The 14,526-nt window shown below is 26.7% G+C and overlaps 1 protein-coding gene across 23 annotated transcripts in view; it reads right to left on the bottom strand.

The window, feature by feature from the left end:
- Positions 1 to 14,526, bottom strand: part of LOC145270147 (zinc finger RNA-binding protein-like) — a 167,912-nt gene that overhangs the window by 74,719 nt on the left and 78,667 nt on the right. For 18 of the 23 annotated variants that reach the window (XR_013865315.1, XR_013865313.1, XR_013865314.1 and 15 more), the window contains exon 1: positions 13,145 to 13,284. The exons of 1 other annotated variant lie outside the window; for it this stretch is intronic. The gene's annotated coding sequence lies outside the window, so the exon portion shown is untranslated. Of the gene's footprint in view, positions 1 to 13,144; positions 13,473 to 14,526 lie in introns of those variants that run through there. 4 more of the 23 variants (XM_080125793.1, XM_080125803.1, XM_080125787.1 and 1 more) reach the window with 4 other exon arrangements.

Below are 14,526 nucleotides of genomic sequence, written 5' to 3' on the forward strand. Positions count from 1 at the left end.
ATTTTCGAACGTGAAAATTGTCTTCGTTTTTCAAGGTTTCCTTGTTATCGTTACCCATCACTCCCCTAGAAATTGATATTTTCAACCAATTATCAAGTTTTAAACAACTTAAAATTTATTAATACAAACAAATAATAGAGATGTAATCAGAAAAATACTATTTTTATTTGGTTCAGAAGCACAAATGAACCATGACAAAAGGACAAACGCGTTTATTAAAAAAAAAATAATAATAAAATACGTATTAGATACGTTTGAAGCTAAAACAACGCATTATTACAAAATAGACATAAATTTCAAAAATAAATGTTTATTTTATAATAATGCGTTGTTTTGGCTTCAAACGTATCTAATACGTATTTATTTTATTCAAACTCAACCAGCGTTTCTATTCAAGGAACGCATTTTTGCTTTTGCTCATAAGCTTTATGACATCACATTGCTAATGGTAACTAACATTCAATCTTCATGACGTCACCCATTTTCAAGTAAAAATTTTTTTGGATCACCGTACCGGCGTACCAAAGTTATGTAAACTGATTCTTTACATGGTTGGTACGGCGTACCAACCATGTAAAGAATCAGTTTACATAACTTTTTCAACCATATTTTGCACTTATTTTATCTTAATAGATGAAAAGAATGACTTCGTAGACCATGAAAATTTTTTTTAAAGAGTTTGGAAGCATTTAAACTTTCAAATAGATAGTCATTTCAACTGCCATTAAAATTATTGGCAAATTTTAATCTATTTCAATTGATTTTGGACAATTTATACAAATCAAAACAGTTTTACGTTACGTAACTTATCGAATAATACCTAATTAAATAAATATTAAAAATAAACAAAAAGTTCGGATAACCTTTACGGAGATGGTCCCAACGTCCGCCTCGTTCTGAGCTCGGGGAGAGGCCGTCTGACGTAGGCGGTGTCGAGGCAGAAAATTACCCCTTCAATAAAGTGCCCAGTTGTTAACTTAAGGAGAAAAAAACCCGTTCCAATAATTAGAATTTTTATTTTTTTTTTATTTTAAACAGTTCAAATAATTAGAATTTTACAAAATAAACAGTTCAAATAATTAGAATTTTACAAAATAAACAGTTCAAATAATTAGAATTTTACAAAATAAACAGTTCAAATAATTAGAATTTTACAAAATAAACAGTTCAAATAATTAGAATTTAAAAACAAAAAAACAGTCCACATGATTAGAATAGTTCCACGTAGTTAGTTAACCCTGTAAAATTCTGTGATTTGTTTCACAATATTTATAAAAGCATCTGTGTGACATATCGCAAATTTTAGGGTTAGGGTAATTTTCTGCCTCGACACCGCCTACGTCAGTCGGCCTCTCGCCGAACTCAGAACGAGGCCGACGTCGGGACCATCTCCGTAAAGGATAACCAAAAGTTCTGGGTAACTTTAAATACACTAAAGAAAAACATTACAATATTAACATAGAAAATAAGGAGTATTATTATTTAGAAACCCATTCTTAATACGGGGAGGGGGCGTTTGGTAACTATTCTGTACTTTCAAACAATTTAATAAACAAAAGATACTGTAAAAAATATTCGGGTTTGTTTTACAATCAACAAAGATACGAAAAAGTGGTAAAAACATTCCAAAATATAACGAATAAATGTTATATCTTTATCATACATATCTGGAAGTTTTTACTCAATTTAAAACAGTTAATAAGTTCGAAGACTGTTTAGCGATAGGTGCGACGAGCTGACCCCTAAATGTGAAGTTTGAAAAATGAATTAAAAAGTTTTAAAAAATTATACAAATTTATATTTATATTTATATATATTTATTTTAAACTCATTTTTCAAACATCACGTATTTAGGGGTCAGCTCGTCGCCATTTTTCTTGTTAGCACTTGTCGCTAAACACTGATTTTCGAACCGATTCAATGATTTAAATTGATTAAAAACGCTAAAAACTTTTCCAGATAGGCAGAAGATTCTTGGTTTTGATAACTTATTTGTTATATTTTTCAAAAATTTTCACCACTTTTTCGTATCTCTGCGGATTAAACCCAATTCTGTATTATATAATTAGAATAAAAAAAATTGGCTCAAAACTTAAAACCGAAGTTGCATTCAATTAATTTAATGCCTGTTTAACTTTTTATGTATATACATTTTTGTGATCAATTTATTTCACACGTTCAGAAAACTGTTTTGCATTTCAAGAAAAAATAACACGGATATTGCAAAACAAAGGCACGCGGGTAATTTTCATAATTCTAACGGACATCTAGAAATTTCGTAAAATGTGTGTGGAAACTCGAATGGACGATTCCCTTATTCATCGTCCTAAATTCAGGCGGACCTGAATAATGCGTCGGTCATGATTAAATCCGATGAAATAAAGAGACAAATCAATTCGTACTATGTTGTAATTCGAATAATTATATTAACGAGAAAAAAATTTAAAGAAAATGTGTTTATTTCTTTTACCATAATATTGATTTTATGATACATTTTAATTACAACGGTCAATTTTTACAACGTGCAAACCACCCCATATTAAGAACGGCTTTCGAGGTTGGGGGGGGGATTATTCCGAAACCGTTCTTAACATGGGGAGGTCGGGGTGCTTATACGCTGGGACACGTCGTAAAAATTGACTATTACAACTTTAAGGTAAGTGAAATAAATAACGGGATTTTATATATATATATATATATATTATAACTTACTAACTAGCTCTACCTACATATTGAGCACTTTTGAAGTAAATACTTAAAGTTTACGCATAAATTTATACTTTCGTATATTAATTTTATGTGAGTAAATTAAGTAGTTATATATATATATATTTAATTATTTGATCTTTTCAGCTTAAAAAAAATGTTGAAATTTTTATCGACTTAATATTTACTTTTAATTTTCGTAACATGAAATATGGGGGGGGGGTAGAACACCTAAAAATAATATTTCCTCTAATATATTTAAAGAACCCTACTTTTATTATGTAAATTTATAAGTTTGGGAAAATGAGTTAAAAACAAAATATACAACTGTTAGAAACTCGCTCGATATGTTACCATAGGTACGGGCAAAAATAGGGGGACCTAGTTTTGAAAGCCGATTTATAATTTTTTGTATGTTTTCAAATTACTTTTTGATTGTATTTGAAAGATTAGAAACTAAAGTTAATTTCCTAAAGGAGAAAAAAATATTTGTACACATGAAAAAAAAAAAAAAGTTATGAAAAAAAAAAAAAAAAGTTATGAAAAAAAAAAAAAAAAGTTATGAAAAAAAAAAAAAAAAGTTATGAAAAAAAAAAAAAAAAGTTATGAAAAAAAAAAAAAAAGTTATGAAAAAAAAAAAAAAAGTTATGAAAAAAAAAAAAAAAGTTATGAAAAAAAAAAAAAAAGTTATGAAAAAAAAAAAAAAGTTATGAAAAAAAAAAAAAAAGTTATGAAAAAAAAAAAAAAAGTTATGAAAAAAAAAAAAAAAGTTATGAAAAAAAAAAAAAAGTTATGAAAAAAAAAAAAAAGTTATGAAAAAAAAAAAAAAGTTATGAAAAAAAAAAAAAAAAGTTATGAAAAAAAAAAAAAAAAGTTATGAAAAAAAAAAAAGTTATGAAAAAAAAAAAAGTTATGAAAAAAAAAAAAGTTATGAAAAAAAAAAAAGTTATGAAAAAAAAAAAGTTATGAAAAAAAAAAAAGTTATGAAAAAAAAAAAAGTTATGAAAAAAAAAAAAAGTTATGAAAAAAAAAAAAAGTTATGAAAAAAAAAAAAGTTATGAAAAAAAAAAAAGTTATGAAAAAAAAAAAAGTTATGAAAAAAAAAAAAGTTATGAAAAAAAAAAAAGTTATGAAAAAAAAAAAAGTTATGAAAAAAAAAAAAGTTATGAAAAATGTTTTTTTCACGGCGAGTTAACCAATTTAGCTAAATGTTGAAGTTAAATAAATTCATTGTAAAAATCCTTTCAAAGATAAATATTAGTTTTCAGGGTCTATTTCAAAGATAATTAGTAAAGTCCTAAGATACTGAATTAAAAAAAAAAAAATCCATTGTTTATAAGCACGTAATTTACCACAAACGCAACAAACTAAAATTTTGTTAAACACGATTATAAGGAGGCCCCAAATTTCAGCCAATCGAAACGCTGTTTCAAAATGAAGTCATGATAGTAAAAGGAGGTAGGGGTGTCAGATTTCTCCCCAAACGTGCATCCATACATTCCTATTTTGAACGTTTGTATCAATTTTTATCATTTTTAAATTTAATTATTTTTATGTTCCTATTTTTAAATTAATTTTTTTAAAATTATTGTTCAAGATTATATAAAAAATTGTTACGCCGAAAGTTTCACATTCATGCGAGCAAGGAAATTATTAAAATCTTGCATATAAAAATTATGCGAAATCTGTAATTTAAAAAAAAAGTAGAAATATTTTTGCTATTATAATTTTTTTTGTATGAAAATATTAAATAATGTTTAATTCAATGGTAATATCGGTAGTTCGAGAAATTCATTTTTCTTCGAGTTATATCGAATTCATTAATACGGACTTTAGGGGAATTTTTCGTAATGTTCCTAAGAAGCAAAAATAAATTCTTGCATATTTTATTTACTACTGAAAACCATAATTTTAGTAAAGGTATGTTTAACAAAATAATACATTTCCACTCAGATTTAAATAAAAAATAATTAGTTCATCATATTCCGCGATTATTATTTGATAAATACTGAAAATTTCATTAAAATTGGTTAATTTCCTGATTTTTGATGAATTTTTTTTAAGTAAAGGAGGGGTAAAATATTTATACATTTTAAGCATCAGCATTCATGTTGCCCGCACCTATGTTACCGTGATATAAGCTGACATATTTGGTAGGTGTGTCAGAATTTTGGGGGGATTTTTGACACCCTTAACACAAAACTGCGAATAAAATCTACAAAACTCGTAATTTATTTATTTTTTTTTAAGTGGGTTGTTTAATTTCTTTATAGAATATACTTCCAAAATAAAGTATTAAAGTTTTTTAAAAAATAGAAATATTTTTTATTAAAAAAAAAAACAAAAACAAAAAAAAAAACAACGCTTACAAAGTGCATGCTCGCACTCCTGCAGCCATTTTTTCTACGTAATAAAATGAATTGAATTTTACGAGTTAAACTTTTTTCAATTTAAAAATCTATCAAAATTTTTCTATTGGCTCAATTTTTAAGATATTTTCAGGGTCAATGTGAAATTTTATGCTCTTTCCAATAAACCGAATATAATATTTTAGACAAACTTTTTTCAAATTCACTCCCCCATTTTGAAATGCCTATTAAAAAGTAAATAATTTTCTCAGCTACGGTTTAGATATCACAAATTGAAGATAAAAGATCAATAAATAAAATAATCTAATTTAAAACAAAACCAAAAGAATAGTTATGTGCAAATTTACATGGGAAGTCAAAAGTAAAAAAAAAAAAAAAAAAAAAACACACGATTTTTTTAAGTTAAACCTCATATTGAAAATATCGTCCTATAAAAATTAGACACCTACATTAATTTTTTCTATTTCATTCAATGTTTTTTTTTTTTTTTTTTGATTTTTGAAAAAAAAAACAAAAAAAAAAAAAAGAAAATTCATTGCTAAAATATTTTAAATCAAAAACTCATAATTCTTAGAGAATGGAAAAAAAAAACAAAAAAAAAAAACGGGAAATTTTTCGGGTTTTGTTTTTTTTAAGTAAAATTTGATGAGTGAAATGTGATCATTTTTCAAATATGGTGACCCATACTTGACTAATTTGATTGTTGACAGTAACCACATGTCAGAAATTCAAAGGGTAAATAAGACATCAGCACTTCAAATGTTTGTTTCTTTATATAGTTACTACCAGGAAATATATTTGGTTTAATGTGTTGTTTTTACGTTTTTGAAATAATTAATTATGGCGCTTTTCAGCCTCCGTATTTGTCAACTGCAAGAAAGGGAGGCAACTCCGCTCTGTGACATGTTATTAGATTTTAAAATTGAGATCTTTTCTGATTAAAAAAATTCTTTTATTTAAAAAGTACATGGAATATGAAAAAATATGGACAAATTCTTATAAATGAAGAATGGAAGCACCCATTGATTAGTATTTTTTTATAGGCCAAGTGATTTTTTGGAATTTATATTTATTATAATTGGAGTAAGTTAAAATTCGTTGAATTTCTTGAAATCTTTTTTTAAAAACCGATTTGCTCCTTTTGTTAAAAAAAAAAAAAAAAAATTAAGAGTTTAAATTACATTTTTTAAGTAATTACTAAATTCTGAGAGAGTCTAATTCAGTTTTTATCACTTATTTTTAATGGCGACATCTGACATTGCTAGATATTCGGTGGGTCTTAAACACTATTTCGTATATTTTTTTATTTTTAATTCATTTCCCCAAACTTATGTTCAACAGAGAATCGGCCGCCATTTAAAATTTTTTAATACATCGGTAAACACTGTTTTTCGAGCTGAATAAACATGTTACATCAAATAAAAACACTAATCCAGTTAGGTTAGAAAAGTAACTTATCTTGCCTTTGATAACATTTGTTATATATTTGTTTTTTGACAACTTTTTCGAATCTATGTGTATAGTAATACAAACCCAAATCGTATTTACAAAATTTTTTTCTTAGTTAAATTTTTACGATATTTTCAGGGTCAATGTGAAATTGGGTTTGTATTACTGTACCCATAGATTCGAAAAAGTTGTCAAAAAACAAATATATAATAAATAAATGTTATCAAAGGCAAGATAAGTTACTTTTCTACCAAACTGGATATATTTTTCGTATTTTTATTCAATGTAACATGTTTATTCAGCTCGAAAAGCATACAGGGTTTACCGATGTAATTGGAAAATTCAAAATGGCGGCCGACACACTCTTTAACACGGTAAGTTCAGGAAAAGATGTTATAAATAATAAACTAGACAAAATACTGTCAGAAATTCGCTCATTATATGTTAGTAACATAAGTTGACATATATTCGGTGTTTTTTTAATAGTATTTTGTATAGTTTATTATTTATAACACATTTTCCCAAACTTACGTTAAAGAGTGTTGGGCGCCATTTTGCATTTTCCAATACATCGGTAAACACTGCATGTTTTTTGAGCTGAATAAACATGTTACATTGAATAAAAACACAAAAAATATATCCAGTTAGGTAGAAAAGTAACTTATCTTGCCTTTCATAACATTTATGTTTTTTTTTGATAACATTTGTTATATATTTGTTTTTTGACAACTTTTTCGAATCTATGTGTACAGTAATACAAACCCGTGAAATTTTATGCTCTTTCCAATAAACCGAAAATAATATTTTAGGCAAACTTTTTAAATGTCTATTAAAATTTTAATACGTAACAAAGTTTTAAGATCAATAAATAATATATTGTAAAAATAAAATAAATAAATAAAAAAGTGTTTTTTGGAAATTTAAAGACAAAAACTTATAAGTAAAATCAGACTATTTTTAAACTATGGAAACATATTTCTTCAGGCACAAGGCTAGACGGCTAAAGTGTGGTTTTTACTGCCTTCTGTTCATCCGTTGTTCTAAACAAGGACAAACGGCTACTTCTGGTTTTTTGATAAAGCCGTAAAAATGCTTGCGTAATCACGCTTTTTTCAAACAGTCGTTTAAAAAATTCTTTTATTTAATAAATCAATGGAATTTAAAATATAAATATAGATAAATTCTGAACAATGAAGGGAACTAAACATTCAACAGTATTTTTTATAGGCAAGTGATTTTTCGAATTTATATCGATTTTTTATAACGAAGTAAGTAAAATTTCGTTGATTTTCTTCAAATCTTTTTTAAAGAAAACCAATTAAAAAAATAAAAATATTGCATAATTTGCTTATTAAACCTGTTATTTTTTAAAATTTGGTCTTTGCTCCTTTAATTGAAAAAAAAAAATTAGGGTCTGAATTACATTTTTCAAGTAGTTATAAGCTTGTAAAGATAGGAGGTCGAATTATTCAATTATTTTTCACGCGTTCTAAAGATCGATTTCTGACACTGCAACCTGATCAATTTGTTGACTTCCTTGCATTTTCGATTTTTTTTTTTTTTTTTTTTTAGATCTAATTCATTTTTTTTTAATTTTAAAATAAAGTAAAATGGTTTACTATAAATAGGTAATTGAATTGTGTTACTTGATTAACTTTTAAATATTTCAATATCGTTTCCTTAATATAATTTCTAATTATCTTTGTTTCATAAATTACGCGGGAGTGATAAAAAAAAAAAAAAACGATCTAAACTGCTAAAAATGTTTAAGAAATTTCTGTATTTAATAATACAAAAAAAAAAAAAAAAAAAAAAAAAAAGATCAAGTGGCATTCTTACTACCGGTGTAACACGACTTATGCCCCATTTTCTTCATATTTTAGTGGTAAGACTGGAGTTTAGGTGGAACAATAATCTCCAGCCCTTTATCGCATAAAAGGAATTACTGTAGTGATCGTTACCATGAAAACAATGTAAATATTTTTTTTAATTTTAAAGAATGAATACCTTTTTTATAATGATAAAAAATATTTGAAATATTAAATTATCGGAACATATAAAACATTTAAATATGAATAGAACTTTTCATAATTGTAACCTATGAAAACCTTTTTTATTTTAATTAAAAGCAATATAAATAAAACTTTTTTCTAATGTTAAACTATGAAGACCTTTTTAAAGTTTAAGTTTAAACAATATAATAGAACTTTTTAGAATTTTAAGCAATGTGAAATTTTTTAATTCAAAATTGAATCACGTGATTATTAAATCACACGTGTATTCTATTGCAATTTATTAATTTTCACGTGTATTCTCTTTCAAGTATTTTTAATTTTGGAGGGGAAAAAATTAAGATTTATTACTTTTTTTCTTCTTTCAAAATTAAAATGTAAAAAGGTTTATATTGTTTGTTAAACATTAAAATTGAAAAACGTTCGTGAACATTTTTTTCAAAATTATAAAAAAAAAAAAAAAAAAAAAAAAAAAAAAAAATCTACTTCTGTTGGGTGTTAAAAACTATGGCGACCACTTAAAGAAATACAAAATTATATTGCTCAATATTCATAAAATTACTTATTTGCGGAAAATGTAAATGCAATATTCGTTTTCAGCATATCCGAAAACCTACCAAAGTTGTAATTTTAAAAGGGAAGTGTTAAGATGGAAACCAAGTAAAAATTTACCATGTAAAACTCGGTACTTATGTATTTATGGTCCCATGACATTTTGAAAGCAATTCTTAACATAGGGAGGGAGTGTTTTGAAACTATTCTTTGCTTGCACCTAACAATTTAATAAAGATATCGTGAAACTTGAATTTAACCAGAAAAAACTATTTTAAAATAGCGCGGTACCAAAGTTCTATTTATGTTGTTAAAAATTAAACATAAAAAATACAAAAATAAAATGTTTATATTCGTGAAAATTAAAGTTTATATTGTTTAAAAGGTGCAAGTCTAAATAGTCCACAAGCAATCTTTTTTACTATAACAATCTGAAAAAAAAAAAAAAACTCTTTATAAATTACGTACTTGTCACTGCATGAAAATGTCATATTCCAAAAATCACGTAAATCGATCAAGTAAGTTTTTTTTATTTAAGAAATCAAATATTATCAAACATTTTATCGAAGAAAAACTTCACGCCATATTGTTTTTGAATGATACTGCTAGCGACACCTATTGGGAATGTTTGGAATATAAAATCAGCAAGGGGCAGACAATCGACTTTCCACACTAGAGAAAAAAAAACTTGGAAAATTAAGACATTTATAAGTTTTTGTGGATGTTGAAAATGAAAACGTTTTAAAGTTCCAGCAAACGAGTAGTTTCCAATATATGAAGAATTTGACGTAAATTGAGCACCCACACGTTGACGCTCCTCCAATAAAAATTCGGCAAATGTGTATTTCAGCGGCGTAAATTCAAGTTTTACACTAGTGGTGGCCATAAAGTGGGTGATCATTATACGTTAAATTATAGAAAAGTGGGGTTTGTATTACTGTACACAGATTCGAAAAAGTTGTCAAAAAACAAATATATAACAAATAAATGATATCAAAGGCAAGATAAGGTTACTTTTCTGCCAAACTGGATATATTTTTTGTGTTTTTATTCAATGTAACATTTATTCAGCTCGAAAAACATAGTGTTTACCGATGTATTCGAAAATTCAAGATGGCGTCTCACACCCTATTTAACACCGTAAGTATGGAAAAAGGTGTTATAAATAAAAAACTATACAAAATACTATTAAAACCCCGCCGAATATATGTCAACCTATGTCACGGTAACATATATTGAGCGAGTTTTTAACAGTATTTTATCCGGTCTTTTGTTTATAACATCTTTCCCCACACTTACCGTGTTAAAGAGAGAATAAGATGCCATCTTGAATGTTCCAATACATCGGTAAACACTGTATGGTTTTCGAGCTGAATAAACATGTTACATTGAATACAAATACGAAAAATATATCCAGTTTGGCAGAAAAGTAACTTATCTTGCCTTTGATAACATTTGTTATATATTTGTTTTTTGGCAACTTTTTCGAATCTATGTGTACAGTAATACAAACCCGAAAAGTGATCCCCACTTTCTTTAAACTAACATTTCTTTTTACGACCTGCCCCAGCGTTGTATGAACACACCCAATCTCCCCATATTATGAACGGCTTTCAGAATAAACAATCCGAAAAGCGTAAAGTGAAAAAAAAAAAAAAAAAAAAAAAAAAAAAAAAAAAAAAAAAAAAAAAAAAAAACACGCCAAACTCTTCCTTTTCGGAATAATGTTCGCTCCCTCGAACGAATTGCGTACAACATCGGAGCCAATACGTAGCCTCCCGGCCTCACTCGTGTAAGTCACTAAGTCAGTCAATTGAAATAAAAATTAAACTTTGACTTTTCATTAAAAAAATAAGTCGACTGTTATTAAATTAGAAACTAGTTGTACGTATTTTTTGCCTTAAAACCTTGGTAAAACTATACAAACACCGTGACAGCGAATTAACCCTACCCCTAACCCTAAACCTAACGCTGTCACGGTGTTTGTATAATAATACCAAAACCTTTGTGTAAACAAAGGTTTGATTTTTTTTTTTTTTAAATGGGTACTTTGTGCATCTAAGGTACCCTGCCGAAATAATGTTATTTAAAAATCAATTCTTAACATGGAGAGGGAAGGGTGTTTTGTAAATATTCTGTACTTTCACCTAACAATTTAATAAATAAAAATTGAAATTAACTTGAAAATACTGCTTAAAAATAGCATGGTAACAGATGCACCAAAAAAGCTTTTGACAAGGGTATTTTAAGATTTTTTTTTTTTTTTTACTTGGAAGGTCATCACTTATCAAGGCCCAGAGGCTACTCAAGGATAAAGGTTAATACGGATCGTGCTGAAATAACGTTATTATTTAGAAGCATTTTTAACATGAAAGTTTTTTTGGGGTCAGTTTTTACGTGCCCCAGTGCCCCACTGCCCCAGCGTATTATAATCACCCCAACCTCCCCATGTTAAGAACGGCTTTCGAGGTTGGGGAAAGGGAGTATTCCGAAAGTCGTTCTTAACATGGAGAAGTTGGGGTGATTATAATACGCTGGGGCATTCGTAAAAATTGACTTAAAAAAAAAAAAAAAAAAAAAAAAAAAATGTATTTTGGTACCATGCTGAAATAACATTATTTCCAAAGCCATCCTTATAACATGTTTTGTAACTATTCTGTGCTTCCGCTTAAGAATTTAATAATAAAATAAGATGTTGTGAAACTTGAATTTAACCTGAAAAAATATTTGAAAATAGCGCGGTACCAAAAATACACCAAAGCACCAAAATTCTATTCGGCATAAATAGGATTCTCAATTTTTTTTTTTTTTTTTTTTTTAATTAGGATTTTTTAAAAGCGATAACTGAAGACCAAAAAATAATTTGGTGCTAATGTAGAGAGTGATCCGCGCTATTTTTTTTTTTTTTTTAAATCGTATTTCCAAGTCAAGTTTTTTTTATTCAATTGTAAGGTTAAAGTACAAAATATGTACAAAACACCCTCCCCATGTTAAGAATGGCTTTTTAAATAATAACGTTATCATTTCAGCACGGATCACTATCTGCATGAGTACCAGTAATTTTATTCATTTGATTTAAAAAAAAAAGTTATCAAAGATTTATCTACGAGGACGGGGGTCGATTTAAAAAAAAAACAAAAAACTGGAGAATAAATATATATAAAAAAATACAATATAGTGGAGACAGGATGTATTAGAGAAGACAAATTTAAAGAAATCATTAAATATAGATTTACCATGTTCGTTCGGATCAAAGAATATTTTCAGAAAACACTATGCGGTGAAAATTTGAGAATTAGTATATATATCACGGTTTTTATTCCTTTTAAAGCACACACAAAATTACTAAAGAAATAATTCATACATTTTAAAATGTTTTTAGGTTTTTGCCAAATAAATAAATAACGGAAACTGAATTCAAAAAGAAGACTGTACATAAAATAGGGGATCAGTTTATAATAGACGCGAAGTAATAAAATGACCCTTGATTTTCTGGTCAAGTAATTTTAATTGCGTTTCTTCGAATTAAAATTGATTAATGAATTCATGTGCAGTTAAAATATATAAATTAATAAAATTGCTAGATTTTGTGTTACTATTTTTTTCATTTCGAAATAAAATAAAGCCAATAAAAGTGGCCATAAAATCAGTGATTGTTTTTTTAACTTAATCTTTATAAGAAGATCCCTCACTTTATGGACATTTTTCAGAGTATTTTCAATTGCTCATTCGTATAACAATTTGTTTAATTTTTTGGTTTACGATTAAAATAAAAAGATTTGAAAAAGACGAAATGAATTAAAATAAAAGAAATAAGATAATCCCATCTTGGAAAATATTTATAAAAAAAAAAAAAAAAAAAAAAAAAAAAAAAAAAAAAAAAAAAAAAAAAAAAAATGAGGAAGAAACGCCGCCATCATTACACTCGTGTTAGAGGCAACTGGAATCTTTTTTTTTTTTTTTCCGAAAAAGCCCAATTACGCCATAAATAAGCCCCTTAAAACAAAATAAAGATGAACGAAGAAGGTTTTAAAAACACATTTTATGAACACTTACCCACAGCTTGAAAGTATTACTTTTATAAAAAGTATACCTTTTTTGCCACTCTAAAGAAAAAGTAAATTTACATCAGAAAATGTTCATGAGTATCCGGATACTCTCCAACTCTTGCACATGTCCAACTACTAGATTTTTTTTTTTCTTTTAGATTTTTTTTTTTTTTTTAAGAAAAATACTATATTGCTTAATTCGAACGTAAAATTAAAAAAATAAAATTATAATCTTATTTAAATTTATTGTATTGTATTTACTCTGATTTTAAAATCCAAGAAACATCGGTAACGAGGGTTTCTTTTCAGATAAAGCCAACGAAATTGATTATGATAATTCAATGGAAGGGGGAGGTAAATTAAAAAGAATAATATTTAGAGAGAGAGAGAGAAGGAGGTGAAGTAGATAAGCTCTGTTATATCTGATTTTCTTCGGTAGTTTTCGTAAAGTTAGAATGTAACGTAGCTATAATAAAAAAATAAAAATAAAAAAAAAACGTATAGAATTCTCTTGCCGTAAAATTATATATATCCAAGCAGCAAAAGTTGAATAAATAAAAGTAATCTTTAAATCGTGCATTTCCGGTAATAATCGCCTGTTTCCGTGAATTAATGTTTTCTATGACGTATACCGGCAACCGAACGAAATGTGAGGTCAAACGTCTAGTGTCACATTGAAGGTTATTGAACAAAGATACACAACTATTTCCTCATTTGCCTTCTGAAATAATAGTTTTCTGAAATTTATTAAGTCACAAACTTAAACATGGTAAATCTACAGATCGACGGTCTGAATAGTTTCTTTAAATATTCGAATAAAATTAGTATATATATATTTCTTTAAAAACGTTTGAAAAAGACGTTTTAGAACTTAGAAAATATCAATTTTTTCTGACATATTTACACATTTTCAATCGTGTTTTTCTTCGGATTGTAAATAGATCGAATATTTAAAAAAAAACAATATTTGTGGTCGCATATACACAATTTTTTTTTTATCACTTTTTGTTTAAACCAGGGATTCTCAACCGGAGTCCACATGGACCCTAGGAGGGATCCATAGATATTTCTGGGTGTCCACAGGCAAAACACAACAAAACGATATTTTGGTGGCCCATGAAGAAAACCAACTCAGAATAGTTTTTATTATTAAATATTTAATTTCTACTGTAATTTTGAATAGTTTTTTTTTTTTTCAATAATTCCAGTTATTTTAACTATAATATTTCTATTTTCCAGGTTTACCCATATTAAATTAGTTTTCATTTAAAAATAAAGCTTAATTATATAATATTTCTTAGATTATTAAAACCTCAAAATTCATATTAATGAAAAATAGAAGATTGTCTTATGACCAATAGTTATAAAGGGGTCCACCAAAATAAAAAG

This window comes from Euprymna scolopes, chromosome 4 (genome assembly GCF_053919585.1).
Source record: "Euprymna scolopes isolate OS-2025 chromosome 4, ASM5391958v1, whole genome shotgun sequence".
Classification (NCBI taxonomy): domain Eukaryota; kingdom Metazoa; phylum Mollusca; class Cephalopoda; order Sepiida; family Sepiolidae; genus Euprymna; species Euprymna scolopes.